The sequence below is a fragment of the Rousettus aegyptiacus genome, unplaced genomic scaffold (genome assembly GCF_014176215.1).
Source record: "Rousettus aegyptiacus isolate mRouAeg1 unplaced genomic scaffold, mRouAeg1.p scaffold_m13_p_10, whole genome shotgun sequence".
In the NCBI taxonomy this organism is placed as follows: domain Eukaryota; kingdom Metazoa; phylum Chordata; class Mammalia; order Chiroptera; family Pteropodidae; genus Rousettus; species Rousettus aegyptiacus.
In genome coordinates this window covers 36790795-36808940 of record NW_023416285.1, presented here as the reverse complement: position 1 = coordinate 36808940, position 18146 = coordinate 36790795, and the positions used below count along the sequence as shown (strand labels likewise).

Here is an 18146-nt window from a genome sequence, read left to right as displayed (position 1 = left end):
ACTTGCAGTACAATGTTGAAAAAAAAGTGAGGAGAGGAGACATTTGTGCCTTGGACGTAGTCTTAGTGGAAAAGCTTCAAGTTTCTCATCTTTAAATATGTTAACCATAGGTTTATTGTAGATAGTTTTTTTTTTTTTTATCAAGTTGAGAAAGTTCCTTGTATTCTTAGTTTACTGAGAGTTTTCATCATAAATAAATATTGGACTTTTAAAATTACTTTTTCTGAATATATTGATACCCTCATGCCATTTTTCTTTTTCAGTCTGTTAATGTGATAGAATGCATTAATTGATTTATGAAGGTTGAAACAGCCTTGGATAACTAGCATGAATCCAACTTGGTCATAGGGTATAATTTTTTTATACATTGTTGGACTCTGTTGGCTAATACTTTGTTGAAGTTTTTTGTATTTATGTTCATGAGAGATATTAATTGGTAGTTTTCTTGTAATGTCTTTGTCTGTTTTAGTATTAAGATAATAAAATGAATTAAGAAGCATTCCTTCTGCTTCTATTCTCTGAAAGAGATTGTAGAGAATTGTTATATATTCTAACTTAAATGTTTGGTAGATTTCACCAATGACTCCATCTGGGCTTTGTACTTTCTATTTTGGAAGTTTATTAATTACTGATTCAATTTATTTAATAGCATTAGGCTTATTCAGGCTGTCTCTTCCTGGGTAAATTTTGGAGGATGATTGAATGTCTTGGAAAGTAATTGGCATAAAATAAAGTCTACCCAGATGAATGAATAAATGAGTGAGTGGGTGAATGAGTAAATTAATGCTACAGCCATGCCACCCTGAATAAGCCTGATCTCCGATCTTGTCTATCTTGGAAGCTAAGCAGTGTCAGGCCTGGTTAGTACTTGGATGGGAGACCACCTAGGAAGACCATGTGCTTTGCTGTTGGTGTAAAAAAATAAAAAAAAATAAGGGATTGTAAGCTGACAAGGTCCTTGCAATCTGTGAGGTCAACCAAGGGTAGCCTTTCCTAAAACAGAAAAATTAAAAAAAAAAAAAAAAGAATGAACATTTTATTCTTGGATTATCAATAGATATTAATTAAATTTATGTATAGAATAAAAGTATTGAAAGAAAATCAGAGAGAAAACAAGCTCTATTTATTCACTTCTTGTCTCAAAGTTAAAGAAGGAAATAATCATTTAACTTATAATTGCCTTTCTAATAGTTCTATGAGCTAACTATGATTATACTTTCTTTCTAGATTAGAAAACCCATATGCAAAGGCTGCTTTATATGTGTTGATACTGTAGTATTGAAAACATTCTTTATCTGATTTCATAACGTGATTTTTCTATATAGCATATGACCTTTAGCGATGACACAGAGAATCCCCTAAAGAGATATGGTTACTTCTTATTGTGCTGACCTTGTCAGATTATACCATTCTGGAAACTTTAGTTAAACTAAACTTCAGATTATTGACTAAATTAAATACTTTAAATAGAATTTTATGTGAATAATTTTTTTTTTAATTACTGGGAAGGCTCCGATCTCAAAATGCAATTAAAAATAACTTTTATAAAATCATTTTGAAGTACTGTACTGAGTGATGTCCAATAGTTTCTGTATCTAGAAAACAAAAAACAAAAACATAAATCCTAGAATTTTAGAGTTGGAATTTTCTTAGAAATAATTTATTTTGGCTCTCCACTTGGTTTAATGGAACATCCTAAGAAGTTATTTTCACTAAACTCCATAGAGAGTATCATGCAAAGGATCAAAAGTAACTGAAGTCAGAATGTTTTGTTCCATTTTCATAACCTAATACAACCCAATGAAATGTTACTTGTAGTGAATTATTTAGGACATAAAATTTTCTGATACTAGTTTGACTATGCCATTTTAGTGCTCACTTTGATAAAGGTTGGTCCCTGATGATGTTTCTAAGCTGTGTAAAAAACAAAGATGTTTTGTTCTTCAAAAGTGTTATTTGCTCAGTAATACATTGTTGTAGAAGAAGCAATGGAGCAAAGCTGGAGAAGCAGTGCAGTGTTTGAGAGCAGAGAATGTACTCTCAGGATACCAGAGTTTCAATCCTGGATTCATCACTTGCTGTTCGGCAAGTTATTTCAACTTCTTAGGGCCTCAGTTTTTATATTTAAAATGTACGTAATACAATCTATTTTACAATGTAATATGAATAATTTATTATATATAAAACAGAGAGAACAGTGCCTGGCATGTGGTAAGCATTATGTGCATGCCTGTCATAATCATTCTGTATGGAGACAGAACTGAACACAAAGGCTCTGCACCCATGGTTCTTTAGCTTGTTTTGAAAATTATGTCTATAACAAGACATAACACTTGTTATTACTATAGCACTAAATAGATTATGAAGGTTTAGAAAAGAGGTTAGAATGTCCTCGATATGGCTTGTGTGTGTGTGTGTGTGTGTGTGTGTGTGTTACACATATGTAGTCTGTATTCTTTTTGGAGTGAAATAGAACGGGGCCTTTGTTTTCCTTCATTCCTGTTTGATTTCTCAATTTCCATATCTCACAACTCTTACTTTATGCCACCTACCTCATTCTGGTTCTAGCAAAGATAATTTCAAAAAGAAAAACTGAATAGCCATAACCATAATGATTAATAGTTGTTTTTACTCCATTTGGACATGCAAATGACACATATAATTTGTGCTTTCCTAGATTCACAAGAAAGATTAAGACTACTGATATAATCTTTTTTAGTTGAAACAAGCCATTTATGAAGCAGAAAATATTGCTGAAATTTTAACTTTCATGAGAAGTTTTATTGGTGGCATCACAATTCTATTTTTTTAAAGCAGTGAAATTATACATAGTCATTACATTGTAATGTGAACAAATATATTGGTGATGATAACGGATTTTATTTTGTCATAATATTTGACTAATGAAGCATTTTAAAAGATTCCTTTTTAGGCTTTCTTTATAATAGTTATTGGTTTTCTTTAGCATTGAAAATAATTTTCTTAAGAAGCTAGTTTTTTTTAAGCCTTTTTATTGATATATAACTTGTATACCACAGAATACACTCATTGAAAATACTAATTCAATGGTTCGAATAGAATCACACAAATATGCAACCATTGCCACTTTCTAATTTCAGAATACTCTCATCAACCTAGAATGAAACTCTATGCTCATTAACAGTCACTCTTCATCTCCCCCAATCCAGTTCCCCGAAGCTAGTCAACCACTGAATTTTTCATATAAATAAAACCATACAATATGTGGTCTTTTTGAATGGAGTTTTTCACTTAGCATAGTAAGAAACTTTTAGGATTAAAAAAAAAGTATGTTCCTATAAATGAAAACATGCTCAAATATGTATATTCAATCTAAAGCAGTCACCCAAAGAAAATTTTTGTTTTTTAATGTTAGACCATATCATATTTTGGTTCTTTTCCATGTGTTAAAAATAAAAATCCATATTGGATATAACTGTTTTCTATTATACTGAACTCTTGATTATTCAAACTAATAGCGGGCAATGGCGAAATAGGTAAACTCAAGTCATTTATATCGGTGTGTAGTTATAACAACATGTTTGCTTTAATTTTGCTATCAGTGAGAACAATATCAAAATTACTTTGAATTTCCCTAAATATGACAACTAAAAGCAGTTAGAGATAGATTTGAAGTGTCATGTTAAGTAGAAGTCAGCCTAAGTTTAAAGCTTCATAAATAACCCATGACATGACCCATACAACTATAAATGAAGAATTTTGGCTGTATAACAACTTTATTAGATATAAAAACTTAAACATTAACGTCAACTTGGATGGAAATTTTAATATTTAATTAATGATAATTAATGATTTTATGGTAATTATTATAATTAAGAGAATGTTCTTGGGATCGGTGTTCTGTAATGAGATCTTTGTGGAAATTTGGTATAATTAATTCTCCTAGATGGACTCAATAATAATAATAATATAGCTAACATTTATTGAATACCTATATGTGCCAGGCTCTATTCTAAAAGATTTACATGCATTCACTAATTTAGTCTTCACCACAACAGTATGAGACACAAAAAGGAGAAAGTATATTGCCTATTGACCCCCAGCAGGAATTGGTATGTGTACCACTATTCTTCTATTAATTCCATGCTTTGGCTTTTAATGTGTTTTGACATAGGAAAATTGAATTATTAACAATTATTTTCTCCAAATGCTACTTTTCCTAGCACCAGTAGAACTTATTTCCTTTTAAAAGAAACATGGGAGCCTGAGAAGACAATACTGTCCCAATATATTTTGAAACATAAAATAGTTTTAAAATTTTCTTACTAATTTCTTACTACAAGAAAAATGTATTCTAAGTCAGGTATTTTTAATCCTGATTTCAATTACTCAGAATTTCAGGGCTAGCAAACAATCCTGATTTCAATTACTCAGAATTTCAGGGCTAGCAAACAATTCTTTCATTTTTAGCAGAGATGGGATTAGTTTGAATCCCTTTTTTTTTTTTAGTGTCTCAGTATTACATAATCAGAAAATATACAAATAAGAAATACTGTTAATCTTGAGTAAGAATGCAGTGTATTGCAAAGATGTACTGGCAGCTGAGATTCCACTAACCCACAAAGTTATGGGTCACCTAACATAAATTGTAGTCCCTTCAGAGGAAGATTTTCACACTTAATAGCAATAAGTGTTCTCATTCAGTCTATTCTTATTCAATCTCCCACATCACCAAAATATAAAGATATATGTCTCTTTTAATAAATATCTGATTTTGCACATATATATTTAGATAGGATGCAATAGATTGCTTATAAATATTATTTTATATATTTTATGATATCTGTGAAACTGGACTAGCTAAAACTAAAATAAGGCTATTTGGCCTTTTTTTCTGAACACATAAATACTGGAAACCATGCCTCATGAATATGATAATGTAATAAAGACCTTAATTTTGGAAATTACTTTGATATTAATCTTAAAAATAGCAATTAGTGAGAAACAATGTTTTAAAAATAATTTTGTTAAATTCTATTAGTGCAACGGTATAAAGCCAACTGAAAGTATTACTTCCAAATATTTCTATTTAACCAGGAACTGAACTAAAATTCAATAATGGACAAAGAATCTTTCATTGGTAATGAGAAAATATTTACCAGTAATTCCCATTTCATATTACAGTGCATGAGATATTGAGAAGGTACCCCTTTCTATACTGTATATTGCTTATGACAGATAGTAATTTATACGTGTGTGTGTGTGTGTGTGTGTGTTATATATATGGGTGTATATGTGTTTATCTATTGTTAAAGCCTTAAACTAAGTAAGTAGCACAGAAATGATGTGTTTTAAGAATAAATATTTGCATGCACCATTCTCATAATATGTTTTCTCTTTATTAACCATTGAAGAATTTAAATGAATATGTTAGGTTTGAAATGCCTGGATGTAGGCACTTTATACAAAAATAGTGACATATTAGTTCAGTTGTTTTGCAATCAAGTCCTAGATAATAGCATGTAAATAATAAGGATATGATTAAGTAACTTAAAATTACTAGTATTTAAATTAATAAGGACACATTTTAATAAAATATTTTTAAAATATAGGAACAAAGAGTAAAATATTTTATTAATTTGGGAAATATAAATAAATTAACATATAATATGGTTTATGAATAACATGAATAATACATTATTACAATGCAGATTAGTCTCAGGTCAATGAAAAATATGTCTGTATTCAAGAGTAACTTAAGCATGAATTTGCCTATTACTCTAGTATTTAGGGATATGTTTTGTGGTATAGTTAGGGATCTTATTGATCTTCATTTTCTAGCTTTCTCAGGAAAAATAATTATTCTTTCCCTTGTCAAGTAAGAAGACACGTCTTCCTAGGTTTCTCTTGTACCATGATGTTTGGGTAGAAGAGAAGTAATGAGAATGTATCAGGAAACAGTTGGATCTGAATCCCATGCTCTTATAAGACAGGAAAAATCATCATATAATTGACATTTCTGGAATAACTATGTAGAAACCATTATGTTCATTGCATTAAACACCTTAACTCATAAGCCACTGTCACTGAAGAGAATCCAATTTCATAGCAGTTGTGTAGATAGATTATTTAATTAATTTATTATTTATTTACTTATTTGTTTATAAAGAGGAAGGAATTTTTTATATGCCAATGAATTAATTTTTGACTGGAACAAATGCAGGAAGATTAAGTGTAACAATACCAATGTGAGGTGTGAAGGTAGATAAATTCATTTTATAATGTTATGATATTTTCATTTTAATAAATTCAATCATTGTTTAAAACGCTAAATTTATTTTCTAAAAAATCACTGGAAACCATAATTCACACTATAGACACTGCTTATAAGAGATATTGATTAACAACTGGCTCATAATATTTATACAACTTAATGTATTGAGTGAATGGAATAAAATATTTCTGTAATATGAAATTGATTATATTACAATATAATTTTTGTTTTCAAACTGGCTTTGAGAATTTAATCATAACACGATGCTTTAGGAGGCAGCATTCAATTTCCTAACCTAGAGAAAAGCCCATGAGAATCTTGTTTAAAAATTATCTTGAAGACGGATCTATAATGTAGTCTAATAAAATATAGTGGCTACATCAGTATTAGTTTTTGTAGGTTGCAAACTAGTAGTGACCAATCCTTTCTCTCATGTTTTCATTTTGTCATGTGAGGACATTTCTATGAATTTATTTTACTAGTTAAATACTTCTAACAATCACTACACTATTATTACTAAAAATTTGCTTACAACCAGTTTCCCAACTGATGATATAACAGCATATCAAGAGAGTGGATGTACACTTCTAGGTTACAAATTATTATTATCAAAATTGAATAATGTCTAGATTATGCAAAGTTAATATCTAAGAATGGATTATGGAGTGCTATAATAGCAGGAACTCTACCTTCCTCTTCTGCTCCCTGAGATGGTGATGGCCTTGTTACAATATAAGATGTTTGTGTTTTTACTCATGAACCATATATAACTGTTGTCTTAAGCCAAGCTTTAGTCAATTAATGTGCTACCCTGATACATCAAAATTTACAAATATATAAACATAGAATATTCTTTTGGTTACTATACTTTTGATTCTTCCACACAATCATAGAGTATTGATCATTTTGAAGACACTAAGAATATTTCAATTTATTGATAATAACTACTGATCTTACAATGTAAAAATGAAAATTAACATAACAAATCTCCCTGTGGACATAAAGAAATTCACACTACAATTTAAATACTTTTTTATAATAACATAAGATACATACATATACCTTTACCTATCATTTCATGGATAGTAAGTTATAGAGACAGAAAAATACATAAAAATCAGTACAACTGAAGCTTGCATTGTGTTTTTAACAATATTGTAATACATAAGTATAGTTAGGTCTTAATTATATACATACATTTTTTCATGATCAGTTTTAATTTTAGTTCTAAGATATTTTTCCCTGAACATGGAATGCATTTCTGGCATACTTATCACCATTTCCCAACTTGCCTATGCTCAGAGACTGTAAGGCAATTTAATATTAGCAGAGCAAAACACAATTATGAAAGTTCAAAATCTGTCCGTTAGTATTATTTCTATACTTTTCCCTGTAATAGCAGACAAAATTGAATTGATGTCTATTGCTGACTCTTCCAGAACTGTTATTTCAGCGCAGCTGAGTGATTTCATGGATATATTATCCAGTTGGAATGAATGTTTTATAGTAAATAAGTAAGTATAGTAAGTAAATAAATAATGTCACTTTTAATTACCTGTTTTATCCATTTTCTGAAGTCATAAAATTGTAGATCTTACATTAAAGTGGGGAACCCATATTATGAGGCGTATTTTATCATGAAGAAAGAGATTCACAGGTTAGCATACATGACTGACTAAAGTACACTTTGTAGGTAGCAGATGTGAGAGTAGAACTCAGTTCTTATGCAATCCATTCAGCAATCAATAAATATTTATAGTACATCTATATGTGCCAGGCTCTGGAAAACTGATCTATTATAAGAATCAGAATACTAAAAAGTAAGCAAATAAATACAGAAGATAATATATTGAAATACAAACAAACATTGAGGAAAATAAATAGGCGATCTGTGAAAGTATAATTAACAGGAGAGGTAATGGTAATGCTGATCTGCATAGTATGATAGGTGCTTTTTCAAGGAAATAAAAACTGAGTGACATAAAGGAGTCAACCATGAAAAGAGTGGGAAGGGAACATTCTGCATAACAGGAACAGGAAATTCAAAGGCTCATGGTTCGGAAAGAACTTGGTGGTTTCCAGAAACAGAAAAGAAATTAACACAACTTGAATTGTGATGGCGGGCTTACTAAAAGATGAGATGAAGAGGTAGGCTAGGGCCAGATCTTTGAAGCGCTTTATGCTTTTGTAAAAATTTGGATTTTGTTCTTAGTGAAGTGGGCATCCTCTGAAGAGCCTAAAGCTTATATTGTCCGATTTGACTTTTATAGAGAAAATTCTAACTGCAATGTGAACAATAAATTGTAGGGAAGCAGGAATGAAAGCCATCACTGTAGTTTAGGTGTGAAATTATTATGATTTGGACTAAGTGTTTGTAATGGAGCTGGAGAAAGTGGACATGTTTAAAATATATATGTGGATTTAAAATCAATAGAATTCGATGATGAGTTATGGAAAGGAAAAGAAAGGAAGAAATCATGATGATTTCCACTTTTCTAGTCTGAGCAGTTGTGTAGACACAGATGCTATGTATTGGGAAAGAAAGACTAAGAAGTAGAAATAAGAATAGTAAAGAATTATTTTCATGGTATGTGAAATATGAGATGTCAGGTATACAGTCAAGAAGAAATTTTAAATAGTCATATGGAAGCTCAGAGAAAAAAGGAAATCTTGCCACAAGTTGCAAGTTTGGTGGATATTGCTAGATATGGGCCTCAGCAAGATGCCAAACAGAGAGTCTGTATAAAAAAAAAAAAGAGGAAAGTTCAGGATCAGTTCATGGGAAATTTGCAATTAGAATCTGGTTATGCAAAGAGAACAGAGGGGAGGAAAGTGAAAAGGAATGGCTAGAGTTATAGGAGGAAACTAAGGAGTATTACTGAAAGAAAGAAATATTTACCAAAAGAGAAAAGTACGATGATGTAGACTACTGCTACTGGTTAGAAAAGCTCTATTCTAATTAAGAGGGCACTGTAAATTGAAAAAAGTGATACATATTCTAAAATAATCAGACCTACTACCTGCCAATGGTGTCAGCATTGCTGTGGAGTTACGGTACTTTCTTTTTAAAATGAAAACTTATAATAGCTAAGTTCATTCTCAGTGTCTCTGTACGTATAGTGAAATCTCTATTTTTTCTAATGCTGTGGTCATCGAAAACGTTAATTTGCTCGGTTTGAGGACATTAGCATAAAACTCTTATGTAACTGAGCTCTGACATTCTCACTGCATATTGCCAGATGCTCTGAATGTTTTTCTTCATTAACTCTCCCCTCATTTGCCTGGAACAGTTAGTTATTTAAGCACAAATTTTTACCAGTTTGATTCTTAACCCCCATCTTTTCTTCCTATTCACTTTATTCAAAAGCCCTGATAACAGAAAGTGTATTATTCGTGTTCACTGTTATAATCCCACTGCCAGCACAGTGTCTGAAATATTGTAAGCATTGAAAAAAAATATTCGGCGAGGGAACTTATTTCCATTCCTTCCGTTGATGCTTTTACTCCTACTTTGCTTCTTTCTCTCATTATCCTGTTTCATGATCTCTAGTAGTCTGATCTAGGCTTCAGAAGCCTTCTTGGATTGTTTCATTTCTCTGATAGCCACTGGCCACACATGTAGTTATTGAGCACTCGAAATGTGGCTATTACAAATTTTGAGGTACCCTAGTATAAAATACACTAGATTCGATGATAATACTAACAAAAGGATGTAAAATATCTCACAATCAAAAGATTATTATATATTGATTATATGCTAAACTATTGTTGATGTATTTGGTTTAATAAGAAAAATTACTAAAATTAATTGCATCTTTTAAAAAGATTGTTTAATGTGGATATCAGAAATTTTAAAACTATATAATCTGGCTTTCATTATACTTGCTTGAAGAGTACTGTTCTATATTTTTGATACACAAAGCAAGAACCTTAGACCATGGCATAAGTATCACCTAATTTGTACACATGCAGAATCTCAAGACCTTTTTCAGACTGATGAATCAGAATCTACTTTTTAACAAGATCCCCAGGTAATTTTTATGCCTGCCTAAGTTTGAAAAACACCGCCCTATATATTGTTGCTGTCTCTGAAGAGCAAGGTGTGATTATGCCAATGAATAATGACGCACCCAACCTCATTTCCTATGTAATTCAGACTGAAATCTAAAAACTGCAAATCCTACAGTGATGCACAGAAAGGTTAACATCCAGTGTGAACCCACCTTGCAAGCCATAGTTCTGCATTTTCCACTATAAGGGTTCATGTGCCATACTTTGGAATTAGTGCAAACAAAAGCCAGCTTACATTGCTTCTGTGTTTTGTTACCTAAAGAGATTTGCATTTAGAAAATTTAACTCAGCTGGCGCTTATGAACAGCCACTGCCAGAATGCCTGAGACATTTAATCCCGTATATAATACGTAGAATGGTCAGCAGAATGCTAAGCCACAACATGTCCTTTTTTGAGTTAATCTGCTTTATCACAACAATGTAATTTAAAAGAACTTTGTCTAACAGGAATCTGTTTTTTGCCGTGGTTGTGATTTTTCAGGTTATATGTTACTCCCATACCAATTTTTACCTTAAATATATTATGTTGACTTTAATATACATACATATATATATATATTTTTTGCACATGTTAAATATACTCCTGTGATAATGTATAGAACCAACTTTTTTGTTATTAGATTGTTACAATTTATTTAGTACTTTTTTAGGCTCTTGCTTTATTTAGATAGGGTTGGGGAAGAACTGTAGCTTTATAAAAATACTAAATTTTATGGAGACATGGTCATGTCATCTAAATATCCACACTTAGTAGAGGTTCAAAAAATCTTATTTAATATGTAGTTTAAAATTAAATAGCCAAGTTATTGGTATAATACTATTAACCTAGAAAAGCATTAAAACTAATTTTATTACTATATGGATCATATTTTGTAATTTAAAATCATACAGTACTTAGACAAAGCCACATTTAGACTCCACCCTCTTTTTAAGTTGAATTTTACTGAAAGAAATTAAGGAAGTTAGTTATAAACACAACTCCTAGAATATCCAAGGATTATATATTTGTTGTTATGCCAGGGAGATTTTTATTCACCAGATAACTTCTTTAGGAGTCAAAACAAGATTTGAAGAATCAGGTTATTTATTTGCTTTGTTTTTCACAATACCATAAATGTACAAACAACTTCCAACTAGAAAAATAAAATCTTACTGTTCATACATATTATATCAATGATATAAACACTGAAAATTTAAAAAATAATTGAAATGTTTTTTCAAACATGGTATAACTTTAATCAATACATTAGTAAGGAAGGACAAATGACATAGCATTTGAAAATGAGGTCAGTTATTCCCCGAATATATAGTAGTTATCCATTTTGTGTTCTTCACCTCAAAAAAAAGCAAGGTATCATTTTCACATTGTTTCACTTAATTTTCATAATATGCTTCTAAGATAGATTTCTTTAACAGAGCTTCAGGAATGTCAAGCAAATTACCCGAAGATATACAGCTAACTGAAACAGAAAATATAATTCATGTCTGATTCCAAAGCTTATGATTGATCCATTAACAGTTTCTCAATAACAGTCAAAACTCAACCATTTCTTTAGCTTTAGCATCATTTCTTAATCTTTCATGTGAGCAGGTATAAATCAGCAAGTTTTCCTAGTGATTCTGTCCAAGTCTGTCTATATGTGCATGTCTTAAGTTACTGACAGTCCCAAAGGTGTAATAATTATTTTGTTCATTTTTCATAAAATGCAAAAATCACTGCCCAGTCATTAATGTAAACAGTTTGTGACCTCTAGATTCCACATATATTTAAGTGAATATCTATGTATTATTGACAATGATTTTATTTTATTATGAGCAATTGTGCACTTGAGTAATTCTTGTAATTATAATTAGACATATTCTGTTTATCAACATGGTAAAAGTTGATAGTTCAAAAGATTTAATCAAGAGCAGAAAGATTTAATCTCCAGCTACCCTTATTCCCAAGGCCTTTTTCTCTTTATGTTGTGTCTTTATGGATTAAAAGTTAATGTGTTTTTTCAGTGTCTACACCAACAACAAATAATAGACAGTGAGCTGAATTTATAGGAACTGGAAGCTGGATTTATAGGAACAATTACTATTGCTTATATTCGGTATATAAATATATATGATGCTTGAAAAGAGTTCAGTAGAGACAGGTCTTAATAATTCAGGAAATCTTGAGAATATATTCTCTACAAACACAGCTAATCAATGCAATGCAGAGACCCATAACAAAATGAATAACTTTTTCATTATTCTCACTTTAACTCTTTGTGAAGCTGTGCAAACTCACATCTATGCAAATCAACAGCTGTAAATGTTTTAAGTGTACAGTGTAGAAGTAAGCACTGCTGAATTTGCCTAGCCCAGGCAATGCTGATGTATGAGAAGTTTAGTTTATTTCAGTTTTTACAGAAAAGTACCTTCACAGTATAAACTTCTGTTAAAAAAGATGAGTCAGGAATCAACACCTATATGTGATAAGTAGGAATCTCATTTTTTCTGCACTATCCTCCCTTACTTCTGTTGGATGTGATAATGAACTGTAAAATGGTCAAAATGAGTGGGAGAAAAAAAGGATGTGACTAACTCCTTAAAGTAGATGATCTCAAATTCAGATTTTTCTATAGTAATGACAGCTGTTAATATCAGTAATAAACATACACTATTGCAAAGTATATTGTACTCCCAGTTCAATAAAAATAGTGATATGAAGATTATATCAATTTCTTATAATGGGTTTGTATTGAAAAGTTGAGATGAATTCAAATTAATCTATGAAAATGTCATTTTAGCAGTTACTACTATTATGTGATTAGAAAATTACTTAAATTCTATTGAATAACCTAAATGCTGAACACATCAGAATATTTCTCAGCATTCTTAGCTCAGTAATTTTCACATCTGATTTGTTCCCAGATCCTGATTCTTCTGCTCTTGTCTTGTCATCTTTATCCTTAATGCCGTAGTCCGGTTTCTTATCATCAGCCACTTGGATTTTTGCAGTAGCCTGCATTACTTTCATATCTTCTTTTCTGATTGCATTTTCCACATTACCTCCATGAGATTCTGAATCCATTTATTGTAAAGTTGGTATTTTATAGTTTTTTGGCAAAAATCTTATGTTGAGAAATAAAGATAATAATAATAGGTGTGAAACAGAGCCACATATCAAGGTTGCAGATAATTGCAGAAAAATGCCTTCAGTTTTCAATTTAACAAACACTCATTAATTAAGATTCATTAATAAGACTCATTAATCATTTAGTGATACCAAAGGTTATAATATATGTCCTTTTCTGAAGCCTTCGAGAAAAGAAGCATGTATTCTCAATACCAGGAAATGGATGCTGTGGTTCAGCTCTAACAACAGGAAGCAAAATAACTTCTTAATCAGAGATAGGAGGAGAAGTCTCACATCTATCAAAAGTAAAAGTAGTTTCACCTTTTATTCAGGAGTTCATGGAGAAGAGTATATGAACTGGATGAAGTGATTTAGCACACAAAATAAGACAAGTTAACATGGAAAATTTGGTGTGATAAAAGAAATTCAAAGTGATCCTCTGCTTAACTTTTACTTTGTAAATGTAGCTTCATGATGCATTTACATTATTTGCAATGTCTTATTAATATTTTTGTATTAAGAATCATCATAGTTTTTTTGAATGTATAGTGCATGATTGCTTATGAAAATTTCTCATTTTCAAATTAAATGTAGTCTTGCCAGCAAGAAGGGATCATTTAATACAAAATAAGAAGAAATATTTATACAGTCTTCTTGATCCTTCTTCTCTCCCCCTCTTCTTTGCTGAAAGCATGGCAGGAAAGATATTTACTCAAGTTATTCTTATTTCCAGAATGAATGAAGGCAACATTACTTAAAGACTCTTTCTTTATTCATCCAAAGGAATAAGGTATTAGATTCCTTCCAATACCCAAAGTTGAAGTGTAATATTCTAATATATTTGAGAAGTATTTCCCTCATGAGTCAGAAATTGTCCATCAACCATAAGTCATTACCCAGAACTTAAACTTTGTACAGAATTGATATATCAATTATAAAAACTGACTGAAATATTGTCATAGGTTATATATGCGATATTTTCTACATCTGAAGAGAAAACATCCATAATATTTTTCATTAAAGTGGCTCAAATTACCATCTGTTTAATCCTTACATCCCCATGCAGATGACTTATGACAGGTTTTCAAAGAATGAAAGAAAAGTAAAACTCTATCACAGCTAAGGCATCTATTGATGAAGCAGGTAAAATTGATTTTTATATTCATCTGGGGACATAGGTCACTTCTCTGAATCTGGTCTGTACTGATATGTGTGACTATAGATTAAAAGTCATATCTAAGCCCCAATTTCAAATCCATTTTCCTCAGGGGAGACATATGTGAAAAAGAAAAGACTATAGTTATATATAGTTATAATCCATGTGACTATCAAGATGGGATTTGACACATCCAAAGTAAAAAACTCTAGAGAGAATACTATTTATATTAATATGACATCAAATGTTTACAATGGAGAGTCTAATAAAGGTCTATTTCGGGGATTAATTCAACCAATGATCAAGAAGAAATGAAAAAGAGGTATTTAGGGTATATTTTATACCTGTCATTTTAGGTATTGAGATACAGCAGTTAACCAGAGTCCCTGTACTCACTCAAGTATTAATTAAATATCAACTATTTCATGGCTGTGGAGGAACAAAGTAACATGAGTTTCCAGTGATTCAGAAAGGAAAACAAGTACATGTGAGAGAAATAGAAGGTTGATGATGTTTGCATATATGAGTTAAACTGGCTTAGTGTGAAAGTAAATTATCCCACTAGATTTTGGTTCATTAAGAAAAAAATTCATAACAACATTTTTATTGAATAGGTGGAGATCATATAGATTACCTGATTGAAATTTCTTATTCTGTAGGTGAAAACCTGAGACTTAAAGAGGTTATATTTGTTGCCTAAAGTCACACATTGAGTTATCAGAAGATAACTTCAGACTATTACATCCTTGGCCATTGCTCCTTTCTTCAAATCCAGTTTTGTTTTATATAAGACCACAAGACCCCAGGAAGACCTCTCTGAGTCTTATCACTGATATAAAAATAAACAGAGCTCTAGCAGAAAAACCTTACTCTTCTTTCAGTGTGCCCTTCTAGTACAGAAACTAATTGGCTAGAGATTAAGGAGGAAGCAAGCAAATTTAATCTGCAAGACTTAATTTATTTCTGCTTCATTTATCTATGTAGACACTATTAGAATATTTCAGTGTTAAAAAGTTGTAATTAAATGCAGAAAAAAATTAGAAAAATAAAGTATCATCATTAACAAATACCACCATAATAATTTTTACAGGTAAGAGCTATTGATGGATGCTGACAGGGATCAAATGTTTGAGGAATCACAAGATATCAGGATATTAATTAGAGTCTAAATGTAACCTCACTCCAGATATTATCAATTACGAGGTGTAGGATTGCTACAGTAGAGAAACCTGTCAAACAATTGGTCAAGATGAATACCATCGGTTAAAAGACATATTAATATCAAGTACTCCTGAGAATTTAACATCACTTCTGTGATATTTTATTGCAAAATCTGCATAATATCAATGTAATTGTGAGAAACTAATACTGAGAGACTCTACAAAATAGCTGACCACTATTCATCAAATGTCAAGCTCATGAAAGAAAGGGAATTTGAAGAATTGTCAGATTGGATGAGACTAATAAAACCCAATACTAAGTGCAACGTGGGATCCTGGATTGTATCCTGTAACAAAGGACATTGGTGAAAAATCTAGTGAAATTCAAATACAGTCTGTAGTTTAGCTAATAGCAGTGGTATGCTGGGGCTGGCTTGCACCAGCTGGCACTAGTAATTCTGTGCATCTCCTTCCAACTTTAAGTTTAGCAATGTTGTGCTGGTAGGTAGAAATTAGCCGTAGTGGCAGTAGGAAGACAAGGAAGTTGGCAAACTGTGAATCAGGGCTTCTGAAACTCCCCTCCCTGAAGAACTGTTTTAGCAGCAAACCATTGGTTAATAATAGTGTTGTGCCAATGCTAATTTCCCAGTTTCCATAATTATGCTAAGATTATATAAATGAACATTAAGGGAAGCTGAGTGAGAGACATATGTGAATTCTCTGTACTATATTTGTAACTTTTCTGTAAGCCTAAAATTATTTCTAAATAAAACCTTTAAAAGAAAGTAATAGTGCAGGGCTAAATACCATGTATACTGTGTAAGAGTAAAATAATTTAGATTTTAAAGCTCTCACACATCAGAGAAATAGAGTCCTTGTCTCTTAGAATTCACTGTTTAACTTAGAAAATTTGGGGAATTAGAGAATTGACAGAAACTCTGAGTAGTATGGAGTTTCTTTTTCTCCTTGATTTCCTTGTGTGTGTGTGTGTGTGTGTGTGTGTGTGTGTGTGCGCGTTGTTGTTGTTGTTGTTGTTGTCGTCACCCATTTACCTCAGAACCTGAAATCTTCCAGGAGTTAATCAGAAAATAATGTATGCACTTGAACAGGGCTTAATGATAAAGCTTCAAAATAGACTGTACAAAGAATGAAGTGTTTGCAAAGATTTTTGTGTGTCTATTTCAAATTGATTCCTGTTAATTAACATTATCAACTACTAATTGTGTGCTACCTCTCCTGGATCTGGAAGGAAAGCATTATCATATTAATTTTACAAAGACAATCTCTGAGATATTGTGATTTGCCCAAGTTTTCTAGTAATAGAAAATGAACTAAGATTTGAATTTTCTCATTATTAAAAAGGCACAGCCAATGCTAATAATCACAGCATAAGACATGAGAGGACTCTTCATATAGTGTCTTCATTGAGAAATTATAATCTAGCTTTAGTTTTATGCACTGGATGGAATTACCAGATCAGTGAGGTTCCACTGGCTTTACGATTGTTGCTATTAATTAATTCTATTAATGTTAGAAAAAGTCATCACAAAATTTTCTTCGGAGAACATGCAGTTTGGGAAATATTTTATTGATGATTGGATTTAGACATAGAAATTTTTTTGAATGATTAAAATGAATAATCTCGTAGAATAGAAAATTCTAAGTTCCTTTCATCTTAACTATTAAAAATCTAAATAATCTATGATACTGAAAAAAACAATTATAAGAGAACATAGTATTTAATTTGATATCTGCTTAAATCATGTAAAATTTATTCATTGTGCTTCATCATGAGATGGTTCAGAGATTTCTGCAATGTGACATTTTTTCTGGAGTGCTGTGTTACGGACCTAGACTTTTACCTTAATTGGTTGACCGATTCATTTATTCAATAAGTGTTTGTTATGCTTCTCTATGACTGTGTAACAAATTGCCCCAAAACGTAAGGACTTAAAACAACAAACATTTATTCTCTCACAGTTTTGATGTGTCAGGAATCAGGAGTGGCTTACGTGGCTGGCTCAGTTTGTGACAAAGGTACAGTCATGGTATCAGTCAGGGCTGCAGTCATCTCAAGGCTCAACTGGGAATGGATACACTTCCAAGCTCATGTAGGTGATTGTGGCCCGGTTTGGTTCCTCATAAGCCGCTGAACTAACAGCTTCAGTTCTTGCTGAATGGTGGTTGAAGACAAACAAGAGCTACTTGATAGGGCAGTTCACGACATAACAGCTGGTTTTCATCAGAGCAAGCAAGTAAGACAGCAGGAGCTGGCAAGCTCGACAGAAGCCAGAGTCTTCTTATAACCTAATGTCAGAAGTGGCAGTCCATTACTTCTGCCATTTTCTGTTTGTTAGAAGCAAGTCACTAGATCCGGCCTTCACTTGAATAGAAGAG

At 31.5% G+C, this 18146-nt stretch overlaps 1 protein-coding gene across 3 annotated transcripts in view; it reads left to right on the top strand.

Annotated features, from left to right (window-relative positions):
• Window positions 1-18146, top strand: part of GRID2 (glutamate ionotropic receptor delta type subunit 2) — a 1244053-nt gene that overhangs the window by 523984 nt on the left and 701923 nt on the right. The gene's annotated exons all lie outside the window — the stretch shown is intronic.